Genomic DNA, 13,309 nt, shown 5'->3' with positions numbered 1-13,309 from the left:
GCACACCTGGATAATCCAGGCTAATTTTAAATACTGTAAATAAGTCATGTCTGTAAAGTCCCTTTTGCTATGTACCTATAACATATTCACAGATTCTGGGAGTCAGGGAGTGGGAATCTTTAGAGGGGGTTGGGGGGTCGGCATTATTCTGTCTACCATACTATTCTTCAGATGAATTCAATGATAACCTAATAATAAATAGCTGTATAGCCACAAACATCTTTAAATTGGGGAAAATAATGTCTCAGAAGAGTTTTTGGTTGTGTAATGTTTGTGATCTTCATTTAGATCAATCCAATCAGCTGGAGTAGGGCGCACAATCTTGATCACACATAACGAAGTTCAAAGCAGAAAAGCCTATGAGTTCTTATATCACTTTCTTTTCTTCCCTGTATAGTGGCCCATTTGAAGAATTCTCTGTAGTTACCAAACCTCATAAAATTTTTCATTTATGTTTTTAGTATCTAGTTGTCTAATGATGTTCTATTTTTTCACATTTTACTCAGAGTTTACTTCACTAACTCTTTTTTTAAAAAATGTGATAAAATTTACATAACCTAAAGTTTAAAACTTTTAACCGTTTTAAAATGTATGATTCAGTAGTACAAGTATATATATATAATGCTGTATAATCATCACTTCTACTTCCAGAAAATGTTCATCATCTCAAAGAGAAATTCTGTACCCATTAAGCAATAAATTGCCGTTGCCCCTCCTCCCAGCTCCTGGTAACCTCTATTCTAACTTTCTGTTCCTAAGGATTTGCCTATCCTAGAAGCCTCCTATAAGTGAAATCAAAAGATAGTTTTCCTTTTGCTTACGGGTTATCTCAGTTAGCATAATGTTTTCCAGGTCCATCTGTGTTGTGACATTTATCAGAGCTTTATTTCTTTTCTTTCTGAATAACATTTCGTTGTTATTTCATTGTTACGCATGCACTGCGTTTGGTTTATCTAATCACTTGTCGATAAACACTTGGGTTGCTCCCACCTTTTTGCTTTTGTTAATAATGCTGCTATGAATATAGTTACACAGATATCTCTTTGAAATCTTGATTTCATTTCTTTCTGGCATATTCTGAGGATTTCTAAGACCTTTAATATCATAGCTTGTGGCCCAACATTTGGATTTTTGTAGTTTGAGATCTGAAGCTGCTTACAAGGCATAGCTTTGCCTTTTGGGGCTCCAAAACCCCCTGCATAGCAAGCAGCCCCCGTGCTGATTGTACTATTTGATAAATCATATTCCTTGCATTGTGATAAATAATAATTGTGTCGTGAACACACACACACACACACACACACACACACACACACACACACACAGTCTTTTGTTGTACAGGCCTGGGCTGAAACTAGGGTGGGGATAAATGCTTAATCACATATTATCCATTTTTATCTCACAACCCCACGTGCTTAGCCACTGAATCAGCCAACCCTTGAAAGTCCACTTGTCCCCACCAATCACAAAATGAATGATGTCAGTTTTGGTCATGTTTCCCCTAGAAAACCATGTCTTTGATAAACAGGTGTTTAAAATTTTGCCCTTTAATAACCTTGCTCTATCCCCTCCATTTTGGGAGGTTTTCTTGGTTTATACTGAGGGCCACATTTCCTGGTTTACATGTCATTATCTGTATAAACTCTCTTTTAATTTCTCAGAAGTTTCCTCTGAAGTTTTGTTTACAATACCCAGAGTGGAATTGGTGGATCATGTGATAGTTCTATTTTTAATTGTTTGAGGATCCACCATACTGTTTTCCATAGCAGATGCACCATTCTACATTCCCACTAAGAGTGCATAAAACTTCAGTTTCTCCACATCCTCACCAATGCTTGTCATTTTCTGGAGTTTTTTTGCTGTTGTTATTCGGTGTTTAATTTTTTATCTATTAAAAATTAAATTAGAGTTGATATTCAATATTATCTTGTATTAATTTTAGTTGTACAGCACAGTGGTTAGACAATCATGTACTTCCCCCCTGATATTTGCAGTACCCAAAGGGCACCATACATAGTTATGACAATATTAAAGACTATATGTCCTATCCGTACTTTACATCCCCACAACTATTTTGTATCTTCCAATCTGTACTTCTCAATCTCTTCACCTTTTTCACCCAGTTCCCAAACTCCCTCCCCTCTGGCAACCATCAGTCTATTTTCTATATTTATGAGTCTATTTCTGTTTTGTTTATTTATATTCCACATATCAATGAAATCCAGCATGAGATTTGTACTGTGTTGATCTCTCTCAGGGGTAGTATCTATATATATAAAAGCCTAAGCAACTGTTATGACTGGTTGAGCAGTCACTATGACATGCACTGACCACCAGAGGTCAGAAACTCAATGCAGGAGCTGCTCCCTGGTGGTCAGTGCACTCTCACAGCCAACCTCCCCTGTCCAGCCAACCTCCCCTGTTCGGCCAACCTCCGTCAGTCCCTCCCCCTAGCCAGCCAGCCCCACCCCCCCATCGGCCCTGATCACCCCAATCACAGCCAGGCTGAGGGACCCCACCCATGCATGAATTCATGCACCAGGCCTCTAGTCTATACTAATAAAAGTGTAATATGCTAATTAAACCAGACAACCTTCCAGATGAAGCCCAGGCTATGAGGGAAGCCTGGGTCCTGGGTGCCAGAAGGAAGCCAGTGGAAGGAAGGCCTATTCTTCCATGAATTTCATGCATAGGGCCTCTAGTTGTATAATAAAGGATTTGTTTGGCCATTGTCCCCAGTTCTTAGGAAATAATCTCCTAACCCTCAAAATTTTCCAAGTAATAGGAATATCCTTGTTATTCAGGGTGGTCCCCTGGACCACATTTGATAGTTTATGGTAACAGTGACTCAAAATACGAGCTGACCATACCAGAAAGACCGATCATGTGATTAGAGTGCTAGTCCTACCTCCGAGAAGATAGGGAGGATGGACATTGAGTTCAACCACACAACCAATGTTTTAACCATTCATATCCACATAATGAAGACACAGTGAAGACTTAGGACACCACAGCTTGCTGGACCCTCCTGGGTAGCAATACACTGAGTGCTGTCACACTTTGATTCTGAGAGGGGAACACATCCCTTGAAACTTTGCATTTGGAACTTTCTCAAAATTTGTGTTATGAGTCTCTCCTTTTGGTTGGATCATCTTGTGGAGGACTGTACACTTAATCTTCAATGTTGCCAACTTCCAGTACTTATTCAGATAAGTACTGTAAGACGAAGAGAATATCCAGCTACCTTTGTGCCAGGATGCCTTAGTGCCACCCTCCCGCCTGCCCCAAACAACTGGAATTTCACCATTAGAAAGATACAATTAAGAACCATAGGTCCCCAGAGATGCCCTTGAAAATTCAAGTGTGTATGTGATTGATACACATCAAAGTGCTTTTAGTCCTTCATATATCTAAAGCCACTTATCTATTAGTCAGTGAAAGCAACCTGTAATCACAGTGTGAGGAATAAGAGTTTCAAGAAAGAATAGTAACCCGAGATAATTTTCAAGGTTGGGCTTTTATGCAAAGCCCCAGAGAGCATCAGGTACTCTGGAGATGTAAATAGAAAATGAGGCTCTAAAGAAAAGGGTCAAGATACTGTAAGAGCAGGGTGGAATTGTCCCCGAAGCAAACCACTAACTTCATTATTTTGCCTAAGGCTAACCATACATTTTGAAATAAAAATCGCTAGTCTCAAAATCCCCAGAAGATGCAATGCATATTTGTTTTCCTTTGTAAAAAAGCCTTCCTAAACTCATCCCCCTTAAGATAGATAATAAGAAAATAGCAGGCAGTCCCAAACCATTAACCAACAATGAAACCCAATGACCTTTATTTGTTGTGGGTACTTGCTGAATTATAGACAAGTGAACTAAATAACTGTGAGGCAAACTCCTGTGATCCCCTAAAGGGATTTATGAGTTGTGAAATCCATGAGTTAAATATTCATTGAGCAGTACCTATAGTTCACCTTTGTACTAAATTTTATAGGGTATTCAAGAGAAAAATCAAAACCAGATTATCTTCAGAAATATAATTGTGTTGGGAAGACATTTTGCAATTTAGGAATAAAGACAAAGGGACTAAAAAAATTAATTCTGCAAAAGATGATGAAGATGAATAAATACAGAAATATCTGAGAGTCACTAGTTCTTTCTGGGTGGGTGTTTCAGGAAAGATTTTGTTGGTGGCAACAGGAACAGCACCCGGTGTTAGACCAGTGAGATCAGACCAGACTTAGGTTTAGCAACCTAGGTACTTGAGTTCTGGCTAGGAAAGAATTCAGAGCCAAGATTCAAACTATAAGAGAAAGTTTATTTAGAAAGTCACAGAGGTAGAAGTGAGCCTTAGAAGAAATGGGTTCAGGAAACAAATTACAGAGGCTAAAGAAGGGCCCCTGGGGCTTAGGAGAGAGGAAGATAATGGTATCTGGCATTGGGAGAGGAAGAAGGTATGGGCAAGCTCCAGGGAGGGAGAGCACACTGACACTTCCCTCCGAAGGGCTTTTAAGGGTGTGGGTTTTAGGGGAGGCCCCAGGGGAGAGTCCCAATTTAATATTCATCACCTCTCCAGGTGTGTTCTTTCAGGGTTGTGGTCTCCACTGATTGGTTGGTGCCAGGGCAGGGGTCATTAGTCAGTACAGCTGGTCCTGAGGTCAGCTGAGGCTTTGCTTGTTTGGTTTACCTGCTTTTCTGGGCCTGGAGCTGAAACAATACTGTGATGTATTTGATGAAAATCAGAACCTCATTGTCCTGGGAGCTTAGTGCTTAAGGGCTATTTATTCTCTGGCCCCTTTCTTTGTTCTCCCCTCTGAGGATGGTCTAACCTGCATGATTAGCAACATGCCAAGGGAGGAAAGGTCAGGGGAGGGTCCAAGCCTCATGACCTGTGATATGAAAGGTCAAAGGGTCTATGCCACATGACCAGCCATATTCTTGGGGAGGAAAGATTACCCGGAGGGTGAGGTCCTTGTTTTCCCGGTTTTGCCCATTGCCAGGCACCTGGAGCTTTCCGCCCTGGTGGCCTTCCGTACCTGGCCCATCATCCTTGCTCTGCTTATGTCTGTCTACCTACCTACCACAGTTTTGCATAAGGTTATTTTTGAGAAGGAATTTATAAATAAATAGGAATTGTGCAGGCATATCATGACGGGATGTGCATTTTGGGTGGACAGAACAAAATATAGTATGTTTGAAGGACAGAAGGTAGTGGGCGCATAGATTAAAAGCACAGATGACTAGCAGGACAGTATGTAGCCATAAACCAACAGCTAAGCCCAATGACCTTTCTGGAGGTATAGAAGGTTTAATTAAGGCCCTGTGCCCTCCTACAGAGCTTGGGCTCTAAAAGGCAATGAAAGCCAAATACAGGGTTATTCGGAGTAGTGATAATGATGATTGTTAAAAATAAAATACTTCTCTGCCTTTAGTATGAAAGACAATGAGATGGGAATGGAAGAGAAGCAGGGAGATGAATAAGCAGGGGGTTATTGCAATAATATTGCTAAATAATAATGAGCACTTAATAATTAATATGATGGGAGCAGGTTGAGAGCAACAGTAGAAAAACTGAAGGTATACGAGCATTCTTTCTCAGGAATTAGGTAGATGGTGAAGCTACCAACCATAAGATGGAATACAAAATGATGATCCATTTATTGTTACTATACAGAGAGGGTTAAGAGTGACCTTTCATCAGTTTAGTTTTAGCCTGTGGTGTTTCAAGTATCTGTGGAAAATTCAAGTGTACATGTTCATAGGATAGAAATATTAGCATGGAACTCGGGAGAAAAATCACATCATGATTCACATCAGAGTCATCATCACGTGGATTCTAGTGAAAACCCTGGCAGTGGATGAAATCACTCAAAGAAAGTAGATGCAATACACTGAAGACAAGAAAAGAAATGTGGAACACTAATCCCAAATGAGATGGAAAAGACAGAGAATCCAACAAAGAAGACTTACGTAGAATAATCTTAAAAGTAGGGAAAAAATAAGAAGAGAGTAGGAAAAGCTTTTTTTCTCTCTTGTGACTCCTCACCTAAAGATGTTTTGTCCATTGATTTTTAGAGAGAGTGGAAAGGAGGGAAGGAAGGAGGGGGAGAGAAAGAGAGAAACATTAGTGTGTCTCTCTCACATCCATTGGTTGCCTCCTGCATGTGCCCTGACCAGAGCAGGGATCCAGCCTGCAATCCAGCTATCTGTCTTTGACCAGAAATCGAACTAGAGATCCTCTGGTTTGGGCTCTAACCACTGAGCACACTGGACAGGATGGAAAAGCTTTTCACAATGTAGTGTGAACCAACAATTGCAATCACCCCATGAAGGTCACATAAGAAAAATACTGAAAATGCCAACTGGATCTGAGAATTAGATGGTTATGGGCAACCTTCTATAGTACAGGCTCAGCACATGCTGAGAATTATGAAAGCTTCACCTCCATGACCTAAAGAAAGAGGAAGTGGAGGAAACACAGTGAGCTGGGCTGGAAAGACCAGGAGAAGCAGGATCGCTTGCTGAAAGGGCACCCAGTGAGAGGTCTGAACATGTGTAGGGGATATGCTACGGAGAAGGACCCGCTGGTAAATCTGAAGGACAGATTAATGGAAATAAAGGACAATTAATAGAAGAGATCGGAAATGGAGTCAAGGGTTCAAGTGGGGGATTAACCCTTAGGATTACTGTAAACACATGATGGGCTGAATATGAGAAAAAAAGACTGCTCGGTTGCAGTACCTGAGCGAACTTCTTGCAGATGTCAAGGCTGCACGGGATCTTGCAGGCAGACCAAGCTGAATGGGAGAGGATTCCAGCATTCCAGCATGCCCAGAATCACACAAACCACTCACCAAGTTTCCTTTTTAAATGTATCTTTATTGTTGAAAGTATTTCAGATGGCCCCTTTGCTGTTCGTTTTTCCACTCATCACTTTAAGAGAAGCTCCATGGTGTGAAGATCTAGAGGTGAGACAGAAACTGAGAAATAGTTAAATATTTTTCCAGAATTCCTCTTCTAAATTAAACTGTAAAAGTTTGATAGCCTATGAACTGCGTTAGGGCATCTCGCCATGTTTTTCTTGTTTTATTAGTGTATAAAAAGCAGCATCACAAAAGAGAGCATGTGCCACAAAATATACCACTTACGCTCACCACAGAGAACGAGGGTACATTGGGATTTCCCATTTCCTTTTATTTTCACTTGCACACTACATTTGCTGATATTTATTATTATAAAAGTGTACAGGTATCACTTGGCCCATGTTGCTCAGTGGTTACAGCATTGGCCCGCCCACCAAAGGGTCTCAGGTTTGATTCTCGGTCAAGGTCACATGCCTGGGTTGCAGGTTCATTCCTGCCCTCAGTTGGGGTGTAGGCAAGAGGCGACTAATCGATGTGTCTCTCACAGGTTGATGTTTCTCTTCCCCCCCCTTCCCTCTCTTCCACTTTATCTAAAAGCAATGGAAAAATATCCTCAAGTGAGGATTTTAAAAAAGTGTACAAGTAGGAAATAAATGCTAATTTTAATAAAGATAATATAAAGAAGCAAAATAAAATCATCCATACTATTTTCATCATGCCTATTATTAAATATTAGGTTCATGTTCATTTTAACAAATCCAAATAATATTTATGTGCATAAATCATTGTGTACATTGCAGATTATTACTTTATAATAAATATCTAGGCATTATTACAAACGAAATGAGTGGAACTGAGATATCTTATTTTGACAACCAACTTCTTTATCAAACTCACAAAATATTTGTTTTATATAATTTGATGAATGCCCAAGAATGAAACCCATACCCTCACATACACAAGAGAAGGCTAGTTTTCTCCTCTTGGGGTCTCTTTGATATTGTAAGGTTAGAATGAGTTTGTGGTAAATCATTTTGTAGAAAGCAGTTGGCTTGTTCAGCTGAACTTAAGGAAAAGAAAAAATGGTTATATCAGACACCCGGAACAGTGGTGCACTGTAATGCATGTAACTAAAATAACATATGATTTATAATGGCATTCGGAACAAGAGGCGCATTCTATCAAGGGGCATCCATGGAAGAATGCTTGCCAGGAATCTGAGTCTGCTTCCACCCCCTAAACCCACAGCTGAAACTAATAGAGAGCTTCCTTTTATTGAAGAGCTTAATGTAAGACTCATGACAAAAGGTAGTATGCCCTCCCAGATAGATGCATAGATAGATAGATAATTTTTTATATCAACCTGAATAGACTTGGGTGCCCAGTTTTTTGGCAATGTCAGTCTACATATTGCTGTTTAGGTAATTTTAGATGTGATTAACATTTACTGGTATATCAATAGACTTTGAGAAAAACAGATCACGGTGCATAATGTGGGTGGGCCTCATATAGTCAGTTGAAGGCTTTAAGAGAAAAGACTGGGTCCCTGACAATACAAGCATTCTGCCTGCAGAATTGAGACTACAACATCAACTCTTGCTCCAGCCTGCTGGCCTGCCTTACAAATTTCAGACTTGCCAGCCCCACAGTCACACAAGCCAATTCCTTAAAATCTCTCTCTCCTTCTCCCTCTCTCCGTTCTCTCTGGAGAACCCTGATTAATATTAGTAGATAGATAGATCAGTGAGTGGATATGATGGACAGGTGCAGAGATGGACAGGTAGATAAAGAGGTGCTGCTTCAGGTGATATGAGAGTGTGCCCTGAAAGCACATTGGAAAAAGTCAAATGACTGGGGTTTGATTCCTGGCTCTACCTTTTAGAGGTTGTGCAGTCACAGAAAAGTCTTTTAACCACTCTGAGTTACAATTTTCTCACCTGTTAAATAAAAGCAATAGAATAAATAGTATCTTCCTTACGCATCTTGCCAGACTTTTATGAAAATGAATGATAAAAATAACATGGGTAATGGCTGCTGATATTTATTGAGTGCTAACTATGAGTCAGGAAGTGGTGATCACTTCTCACACATTATCTTGTTTAATCTTCAATAAAAACCTACAAGGTAAATAAATTGTTATTTTAATTTCATAGATAAAAATCTCAGAGACCTTGATTACCTTACCTAAAGTAACACCTTCTCTGTGCAATTCTCACTGAACTCCATTCCTTAAGAGCACTAATCACAGTCATGGTTTGTTTATTATCTTAACTTGGTAGAGAGTAGACTCTCTTTTAATACTTGAAAATATAAGAGTAGATGAACGAATGAATGAATGAATGAAACTTGTTTTAGGAGATTCAACATATGTAACCATTAGAAGTAAAAGCTCTAGAGATAAACATTACTGCAGTTTACAATAGTACACAAGCAGGAGGGCCTGAAAGACTCATTTCCATTCTTTCTGAAGGGGCCGGGAGCACAGAGTCATGTCCCCAGTCCCCGCCCCCACTGACCTGTAGAACCAGAGGGAAGCCAGGCTAAGAAAGGAGATGCACTCCACAAAGGTACTTTCTCCCTGTGTTGTACTTACTCAGGAAAAGACATTTAGTGCATAATGTTGACTTTTGCCCTCTTCCACCATGGTTTTCTTTATAAGGCACCCTAGTCCTTCAGGAACACAGTCCTTTTGGCCCTGCTATTTTGGTGTTATGGTCTTGTTGTATTTGAAGGACCTACATGACAAAGAGTAGGACCTGCACCTCTCCACTAACTCACGTAGACAGCAGGCTATACCGAAGAGAAGAGGAGTTCTAGAAGGAGGTCAGTGATGCCCTGAGTGGAGGCCCCAGAGATGCTGTGCCCATGTGCAAAGCAAAAGCAACCAAGGACCAACACCTGCATCTCCCCACTATAATCCAGGGTGAACCAATCTGAAACACACAACAAACAGGGGCTTGAGGAGTCTGGGAAGGGGTATTTAAACTGCAGTTTTATTGATGACCAGATGGGTCATGAATTGCCAGGTTTACACATCAGTGACAGAAAAAGATCTAGAACTCTAGTAATTTCTTCCACTATATGGTCTTCACTTTCTTTTTCTTAACTAATAAGCAGCAACACAAAGTTCAGTAATGCATTTGAATAAATGCATTTGAGTAATAAAGAGATTTATTTCAGAATATAATAGATGGATATCTGCATTTGACAAGGCATTCTCTTCCCAGAGGCCTAATTAGGTGATAATGTCAAGATTCTGCCTGTGGCTCTCTGATGGCGCCACCACTGTGTTTTCATGCTTCATTTCTTACCCCTCCTGAAATGGTGTTGCACATGGTCCCACTGCTGTTATAACCAGGCATCGAAATGTCCTCCTGTTTATAATTTCGTAGAAATCCTGATAGAGTCCCTCTTATTTTTAAATGCAAAGTCAAAGTAAAATGTTACTTTCCCATTTTCCACAAGTGATGCTTTCAGATACAGGCTGTGAAGGGCACTTTCCACTTGGCGGGTATTTAGTGCCTTATGACTTGAATCTTTAGATCTTATCCAGCAAAATTTGCATTACCTGGGAGACTGGTGGTTCCCTTCATTGGAAAAATCATGCTTTGAAGTTGTGCCAATGATTATTGAAATGGTTCAGACTTCAGACTGAATGAGACAGAGATCGAACGGATGTGACACGTGCTCACCCATCAGTGTTAGAGGGCAGCTTGTGAGGGCTACGTTATTTACATTTTTTATGACAACTCATATTTTCATACTCTCTTCCTCCCTAAAGATATTCTCATCCAGAATCCTAGAACCCTTCCTTTCTCTATTAACTTATATTACTTTCACACTATTTCTTTGGTCATTTTTTTTTTACCCCTGGGGCCTTTTTCTTAAACTCATTCTTTTCATCATTTTTTGGGTGGCAAAGTATTACCAGAAAGCACACTCGGTTTGAATGCGTAGCTAACTTGGCATACTGTAGTTTTACCAGAGTGTAACAGATTTGGAAGCTGCTACAAAATGTGCATGGTTTCCCAAAGGCCTTAGTTATATATTTCTTTTTATAACACAAGATGATTCACTAAAATGCATTTTTTCACAGTGTAACAGTAAGAATAGTAGCCACCTCATTAAATCTCTCCCAAAGTAAGAGATGTCAGATGAAAACATCTGGGTGGGCTCTAGGTAACATCTAGTCCACTCTTTCTCTAATCTTCACTTATCTTACTTTAAATAAAGAGGAAAGAGAGAGTACTGATTTGTGAAAATTTAAGGAAGGCTGTGAAAATGGCCACCAGTGACCATGTGAGACAAGTTTTGTAGAATGAAATAGAATATATAGAAACAGTAAGTGTCTGTTGTTCCAACATTCCCTTCACATATACTAATAAATAGAGTGAAATAAGATAAAAATTATGCATATTCCCTAGTCTGTACTAAGAGGAAAATGTTCATAAATAAAAATCACTTGCCTGGCTGGTGTGGCTCATGGTTGAGTGACGACCGATGAACCAGGAGACCATGGTTCGATTCCTGGTCAGGGCACATGCCCGGGTTGCAGGCTCGATCCCCAGTGTGGGGAATGCAGGAGGCAGCAATCAATGATCCTCTCTCATCTTTGATGTTTCTCTCTCTCCTCTCCCTTCCTCTCTCTGAAATATATATATAAAGATCACCCCTGGGAGAATGTGCATATAAAAATAGACCACACCCACACAGGTGTTTTCAGGAAACGCTGTTATTCCTCCCCTAAGATAAATGCTGACTGCGACCAGCCCTTACCCATTTCACTGCCACCAAAACTCTATGAACTTACACCTCAGTTACATTGTGGCCTAATTTCCTTGCTTCCACCCCTTACCCTTTATAGTGTTTTATCTAATCGACACTTATAATGATCCCTTTAAAATATAATTTAAATCAAATCAATATTCAATTCAAATTTGGCAATATCTGTCAATCAGGGTCAAAGCTTTACACAAGCCTAAAAAGCTTCACTGGTTATTAAAACCATTGTTCAGATTATTTACCTATTATTTACAAATCACCCTCAAAATTAGTGGATGAAAACCAGTGGTCATTTTATTGTTCTCTTTTGTTTCTGGGGTTGATTGGGCTCAGCTAGGTGCCTCTCTCTCAGGTTCTCTCATGCACTTAAATTTGATGGCGTCTGGGCTGGAATCATCTGCCAGACTCTCTCACTTAGAAGTGTGAGAACTAATGCTGGCCATCAGTGGTCTGTTAGCTGGAAACTCCAAATAGCCTCTCCACACAGCCTGCCCTTCTCACGGCCTTGCAGCTGTGTTCCAAGAGCAAGCATACCAACAAACAGTAGGAGAAGGTGCCACCTTCTTATGGCCTGGACCTAGAGAATGCACAGCATAGCTTCAGCTACACTGGCCAATCAGTCACCAGGGCCTAGTTTCGAGGGGAGGGACCTAGGCTCCTCCTCTCAATGGGAGGAGTGTCAAGTAATTAGTAAATTAGGTGTGTGGTTTTTTTCTTTTCTTTCTTTTTTTTTAAGTTTTTTAAAAAATATATTTTTATTGATTTCAGAGAGAGGAAGGGAGAGGGAGAGATAGAAACATCGATGAGAGAGAAACATCGATAGGCTGCCTCCTGCACACTCCCCACTGGGGATGGAGCCCACAACCCAGGCATGTGTCCTGACCAGGAATGGAAGAGTGACCTCCTGGTTCCTAGGACAATGCTCAACCAACTGAGCCTCACCAACCAGGCTAAGGGATTAGGTTTTAAAACCACTGTAGATGGTCACTTCTCATACCTTACCCCTCTACCTCTTTTTGCTCACTCAGTTCTAATCATGCTTACCTCCTTGCTGTTCCTTGAACAGACTGGTTTTGCCCCTTCCTTAAGGCCTTTGGACTATGGCTCCCTGGCTCCCTCTACATCCATAAATGAAAATACCCACCCCTCTACCCCCACTCTAAATTCAATCGTGTTCCTGAAAGCTAACTCTAAAATTCCCCTCTTGAAACTATGCTATTTATACTAATAAAAAGGCAATATGCTAATTAAGCCAGACATCTTTCAGATGACTTTCCAGATGTCCTTCCGGACAGGCCATGGTGGCAGGGCCAAGGCAGAGGTGGCTAGGGGTGATCAGGCAGGCAGGGAAGAGAAGTTAGGGGGATCAGGCCAGCAGGGGAGAGCAGTCGACACCCCCCTAAGGTCCTGGTTTGGAGAAGGTGCAGGCCTGGCTGAGGGACAAACCCCCTCTCCCATGCATGAATTTCGAGTACAGGGCCTCTAGTTTTCTCTAATAGGTTATTCATTTTTTAAAGAACCTTGGTCTTACTCTTTCTTTGGTACACTTCAATGAATCAAGTCATTAAAGCCATTATTGGATACAGAGTGGGTTGAAGGATAATTAATCATTGATATTTATAATAATGTTTGGACAGTACAAAAATACATTGACTCATTAAAAAATTA

The sequence above is a fragment of the Myotis nattereri genome (genome assembly GCF_964212035.1).
Source record: "Myotis nattereri genome assembly, chromosome: 1".
NCBI lineage: Eukaryota > Metazoa > Chordata > Mammalia > Chiroptera > Vespertilionidae > Myotis > Myotis nattereri.
This window is presented reverse-complemented; position numbering follows the sequence as displayed.